This window comes from Rhinopithecus bieti, unplaced genomic scaffold, assembly GCF_001698545.2.
Source record: "Rhinopithecus bieti isolate Rb0 unplaced genomic scaffold, ASM169854v2 scaffold_1014, whole genome shotgun sequence".
Classification (NCBI taxonomy): Eukaryota; Metazoa; Chordata; class Mammalia; order Primates; family Cercopithecidae; genus Rhinopithecus; species Rhinopithecus bieti.
Genome location: NW_016803499.1, coordinates 2,934,171 through 2,939,604, shown reverse-complemented (window position 1 = coordinate 2,939,604; position 5,434 = coordinate 2,934,171). Strand labels below are relative to the sequence as shown.

At 51.8% G+C, this 5,434-nt stretch overlaps 1 long non-coding RNA gene across 1 annotated transcript; it reads right to left on the bottom strand.

The window, feature by feature from the left end:
• Positions 1-279: 279 nt before the first annotated feature.
• On the bottom strand, positions 280-4,673 carry LINC02953 (long intergenic non-protein coding RNA 2953). Its single transcript, XR_014485108.1, has 2 exons — positions 4,539-4,673; positions 280-2,541 (listed from the first exon to the last, which is right to left on the bottom strand). It is a non-coding gene; the product is annotated as a long intergenic non-protein coding RNA 2953 (long non-coding RNA).
• Between the last annotated feature and the right edge of the window lie 761 nt (positions 4,674-5,434).

Sequence of the window (5,434 nt, the reverse complement as noted above, 5' to 3'; positions counted from 1 at the left end):
CCAGGCCACCTCGTGCCAGCTCCAGTGGCCCCCATGTCGGTCCTTAGGACTCCGGCCACCCACACACTGAGCTCCTGCAGGGCGGGTCCTATGCCCAGCACACAGGGGAAGCTCGGCCCGTGTGCCGGCTGAACGGTGAGATGGGTGTGAACGAACACATGAAGCATCTCTCTCCCCACTCCACTCCCCAGCTTCTCAACCACAGAATCTGTGCCTGGCTCAGGAAATGGACCCTCCGTGTGGGTTTTCTATTGCCGCATAACAAATGGTCACCAGTTGAAAAGCTTAAAATGGCATTTATCTATTGTCTTAAAGTTTGGGCAGGTCAGGAGTCAGGACATGGCATAGCTGGGCCTTCTGTCTCATGGGGCTGCAGTCAAGGTGCCAATTGGAGCTGGGGTCTCCTCTGAGGCCTGGGACCCTCTTCCAAGCTCTCGAGGTTGTGGAAGATTTTGCATTTCCTCGCCCCCGTTCCTCATGGGGCTGGATCTCCAAATCCCGCAGGAGAGTCTCTGATTTCAAGGGCCATTTTGAAAGGGCTCACCTGATTAGCTTGGGCCCACCCAGGATAATCGTCATTTTGATTAACTCAAGGTCAGCCGATTGGACCTTAATCACACCTGCAGATGTCCGGCCACCTTTGCCATACAAAGTAACCTCATCATGAGAGCACATCCACCCTCTTCACAGCCCCGCCACGCTCCAGGTTGGGGAGTACGCAGGTGTGTAGACACCTGGGCGCAGGGATGCTGGAGAGCGTCTGAGGCTCCTCCCACCCACGCTCTCCTTGGCTCTGAGACTGAGTCCTGGCCTCAGGTAGGTAATGAGCGAAGCTTTGCAGAATGAATACTTGAGGGAATGAGTGAGTGAGTGAATGTGTGAGTCTGGCATCTTCCATCAAACTGTGTCCGTCTCAGGGCGAGGGTCCACATTGGACTCACCTCTGAAATTGCCACAGCAACTAGTGCTCCTGGTTACATGTAACACTTTGAGTGCTCACCTGAGTGAGTGGAGGAGAGAGTGGTGCCTCTCCCTCTCCTCAAGGTTAGGGTCTGTGCAGAGCAGCTCTGAGACCCATTCCTCTGGGAGCCAGGTGCAGAGCCGCAAGCTCTGTCCTCGACACCATCCCCTCTGGCTCCTCTGCACAGCTGCCCCTCCAGTGCACAGCAGCAGCCCCCAGGGCAGCACTGGCCACACAGGGACCAGTGGGAGGCAGGCTCCTGGCTGTGAGACCTTGGGCACGGCCTTCTGCCCTGATCCTCCTGGTCTCCATCAGCAAGAGAGGGGTGGCAACACCTGGCTGGTGTGAGGATGGAGCATTCCCCAGATGGTCAGCTCTCAGGGTGATGCCTGGTGCCGTCTAGATGCCCACACCATCTCCTCCTTTCATCCTTCCAAGAGCATCACCAGGCAGGTGCTGTCATTATGCCCATTTTATAGCTTGGTAAACTGAGGCACAGAGAGGTTAAGTAATACATAAAAAGCTGGGAATTGGGCCCAGACAGCCTGGGTCTAGCCATATTGGAAGGGCGTTCCACCTTACGTCTGACTATTGGGTCCCTAGGTGGTGAGTTGAAGACCCCGCTCTTGACAGTGTGCTGTGTGACGTTAGCAAGCCAGCTGCCCTCTCTATTTTGGTCACTGCATTGGGTTTCCTGGGGCTGCTCTAGTGCCAAGCGCCACAGGCTACATGGCTTAAACCACAGAAGTAGATCGTGTCACAGCTCTGGAGGCCAAAAGTTCAACACGAAGGTTGGACAGGGTTGGTTCCTGCTGGAGCTCTGAGATGGGGTCTGCTCCAGGGCCTCCTTGGCTTGGAGGTGGCTGCCTTCCTGTTTCCAGTGCGCCCTCCCTGTTTTTCTCTCTGTGTCCAAATTTCCCCTTTTCAGAAGGATGCCAATTAGATTGGATTCAGGCCCACCCTCATGGCCTGATTTTAACTAAATTACCTCTCTAACAACCCTTTCTCCAAACAACGCCACAACCCGAGGTACTGAGGTATCCTGAGGTACCACATCTCGAGGTACGCTCCAACATATGAATTTTGGGAGGACATGATTCAGCCAGTGGCAACCACAGCGAACTCAGGTGAATTCCCATCCTTGCCCCAGCTAGCACTGTGAGGCACTGAGCTGTCAGGCACCTTAACCGTTTTAGTTTTATTACCTGGGGCTCTGAAATCTCACACCCAAACCTTGGGCTGTGTGTCCATCCCTGGGAGGTCCTGACCTCACTGGCCTGTGACCCCGGGCTTATCTGTCACTCTTCTTTCTTCTAGATTCCGGTTGCAGGCATTGATCCCTTCCCTGGGGTTTATTTTGCTGGGTGTCAGGCAGGAAAAGGGTCAGATTCCAGCATGCGGGTCTGCTGTTGCATCCCAGGACAGCCGGCATGGGCTGCTTCCCCTGGCTGCAGGGAATGTGTCCAGACTGAAGAGGATGCGGCCCTGCCAGCAGCCCAGAGCTGCTGCTCCTCCAGGGGCAGCTGAACTCAGCACCCAGCCTCAGGAAACAGTGGATTTGAAAGCAGAAATCCTTTTCTCTGAAACGGGAAAAGAAAGTTCCTTCTCAGCATCTCTGGCTTCTTCTCCCCTCTGCTGGCCCCAAACCGAGGCACTCATTGTACCTTAGCAGGGGTAAGAAAAAAGGCACGTTAAAAACATTTTGTTTACACTTATTACAAAAATAACACATCGTCTTTTACCTCAATGCATCCCCAATCTCCCCTCAATCATTAGCGGCGATCCTGGGTTCGGCCTGATTCCAGACATCCAGAACAAAAGGGAACACCCGAACTCACTCCTTCCCTTGCATGCAGCTCACTATTTATTTATTTATTTATTTATTTGAGTTACACGAGTAATATGTGTTCAGTAGGCACACCTTAGAAAGAAGAGATAAGCAAGCCCAAAGGGGAAAAAAGTCACCTGCAATAATAAAATCTCAGCCACTAATAACCCTCACGAGGATTAGCATGTGCCCTTCCATTCTTCTTCTGACACACGTGTGCCTTGCTGTGTGTGCGTTTACACGAGTGTAGTTATGCACTAATTCAATCCTGCAATCTTGGTGTTAGGGTTTACTGACAGCTACCTTTCTTATTAGATAATTTTTTTTAAAAATCCAGTTAAAATCAGCAAAGGCAGCAAGGTGCGGTGGCTCACGCCTATAATCCCAGCACTTCGGGAGGCTGAGGAGGGTGGATCACCTGAGGTCAAGAGTTCAAGACCAGCCTAGCCAACTTGGCGAAATCCCGTCTCTATTAAAAATACAGAAATTAGCCAGGCATGGTGGCACATGCATATAGTCCCAGCTACTCGGGAGACTGAGGCAGGAGAATCACTTGAACCCAGGAGGTGGAGGTTGCAGTGAACTGAGATTGCACCACTGTACTCCAGCCTGGGTGATGGAGTGAGACTGTCTTCAAAAAAAAAAAAAAAAAAAAAAAATTCATCAAAGGCAAGGAGTTGTTATACACTTTGACATTAACGAAATGGGTTTTAAAAAGACAAAAGAGGGTTCTGGGGAGGATGTGGCAAAGCTGGCACTCACACAAGTATCAGCAGGTTCATAGGTGTGAAGCGCACACATGCTCAGTGCTGCCTTCCCACACACACCCCCGCGCACCCATGCTCACCCACGTGCACCTACCACAGGCACCCACGTGCACCCACACACACACGCGTGCACCCACCACAGGCACCCCCGTGCACCCACCACAGGCAACCACACACACCCATATGCACCCACCCCAGGGACCCACACACACCCACGTGCACCCACCACAGGCACCCATGCGCACCCACACGCACCCATGCGCACCCACCACAGTCACCCGTGCGCACCCACGCGCACCCACCACAGGCACCCACGCGCACCCACCGCAGGCACCCACGCGCACCCACCACAGGCACCCATGCGCACCCACGTGCACCCACCCACACGCACCCATGCACACCCACCACAGGCACCCACGCACACCCACGCACACCCACCACAGTCACCCATGCACACCCACGCGCACCCACCACAGGCACCCACGCACACCCACGCGCACCCACCGCAGGCACCCACGTGCACTTGTATCGACCCTTTGCCCCTTGCCTGTCCAACATCCCTCCCACTTCTTCGTCTTGTTTTTAAAGTTAATTTTAACTTTATTTTTTTCTGGCAGTTTTAGGTTTACAAAAAATTTGAGAAGAAAGTGCAGAGAGTTTCCACTCCGCCCGCTACCCGTGGTTTCCCGTTACTAACATCTCACCTTGCTGCCGGGTGTCAGGTACCAGGCGTCCCTCTGGCCACGCTGATCAACTCCTTTGTCCCAACTGAGGAGCCCCTGGGATTACTTTATTATGAGACTAAGGCTCCTAGCTTACCTGAGGGCTCACAGTTGGTGGGGTACGTTCCATGAAATCTGACAAATGGTACGGGGACATGCGCCCACCTTGCCAGTATCCTACAGAAGAGTTTCACTGCCCTAAACATCCTGTGCTCCACCTGTCCATCCCTAACCCCTGGCAACCACTGACCACCACTGACCTTTTCACCATCTCCATAGTTTTGCCTTTTCCAGAAAGTCACGTAGTTGGAATCATAGAGAAAGTCACCTTTTCGGATTGGTTCTTCTATCCAGCAATATGCATTTAAGCTTCCTGTGAGTCTTCCCATGACTTGTGAGCTCATTCCTTTCTAACAAGAAAAAATATTCTTCCTTCTGATTGGCCCAGGGATGGCCACATGACCCAAGCTGTACCAATGAGAGTTGTACCTGGGATTTCGGCCAGAGTGGTCAGAACATAGACTCCCTTCCCATCAGAATCACAGAAGTCCCTCGCTTTGGCCTGAAAGTGAAGCCAGCATAGAGACAGCAGATGCGTAGAGATGGTGTTCTGATGCCATCATTGTCACCTTCTCAGTCGTGTGGTGCCTGAGGTCTACAGCTGGGTTCTCTTGTTACATGAGCCAGCATGTTCCCAGTTTTGCAGAAGGGTTAGGACTTCTGTCACTTGCAACCAAAATTCTAAGACAAAGACAAATGCTTTTACATGGACCTTTTTCTTTTTTGTCAGTAAATTCATATGATGTTGTTATTTTAAACACTTTTATTAGAGTAAGATTTACATACAATAAAATTCACCCTTTTAAAGTGTACAGTTATGTGAGTTTGACAAACACAGCTGTGTACCCATTGCTACAGTTGAGATCAAGGACAGCCTCATCACCACAAAAAACTCCTCACACTGCTCCCCCTCCCCCAGCTCCGGGGAAACATGGAACCTGTTTCCTGCCCCTACAGTCTTGCCTTTTCCAGAGCATCATATAAATGGAATAATACAGCATGCAGCCTTTGAGTCAGCTTCTCAGCACGATGCATTTTGGACCATCCATTTGGCTTGTTCTTTTTCATGGCTCAGTAGGATTCCATTGAATGGATG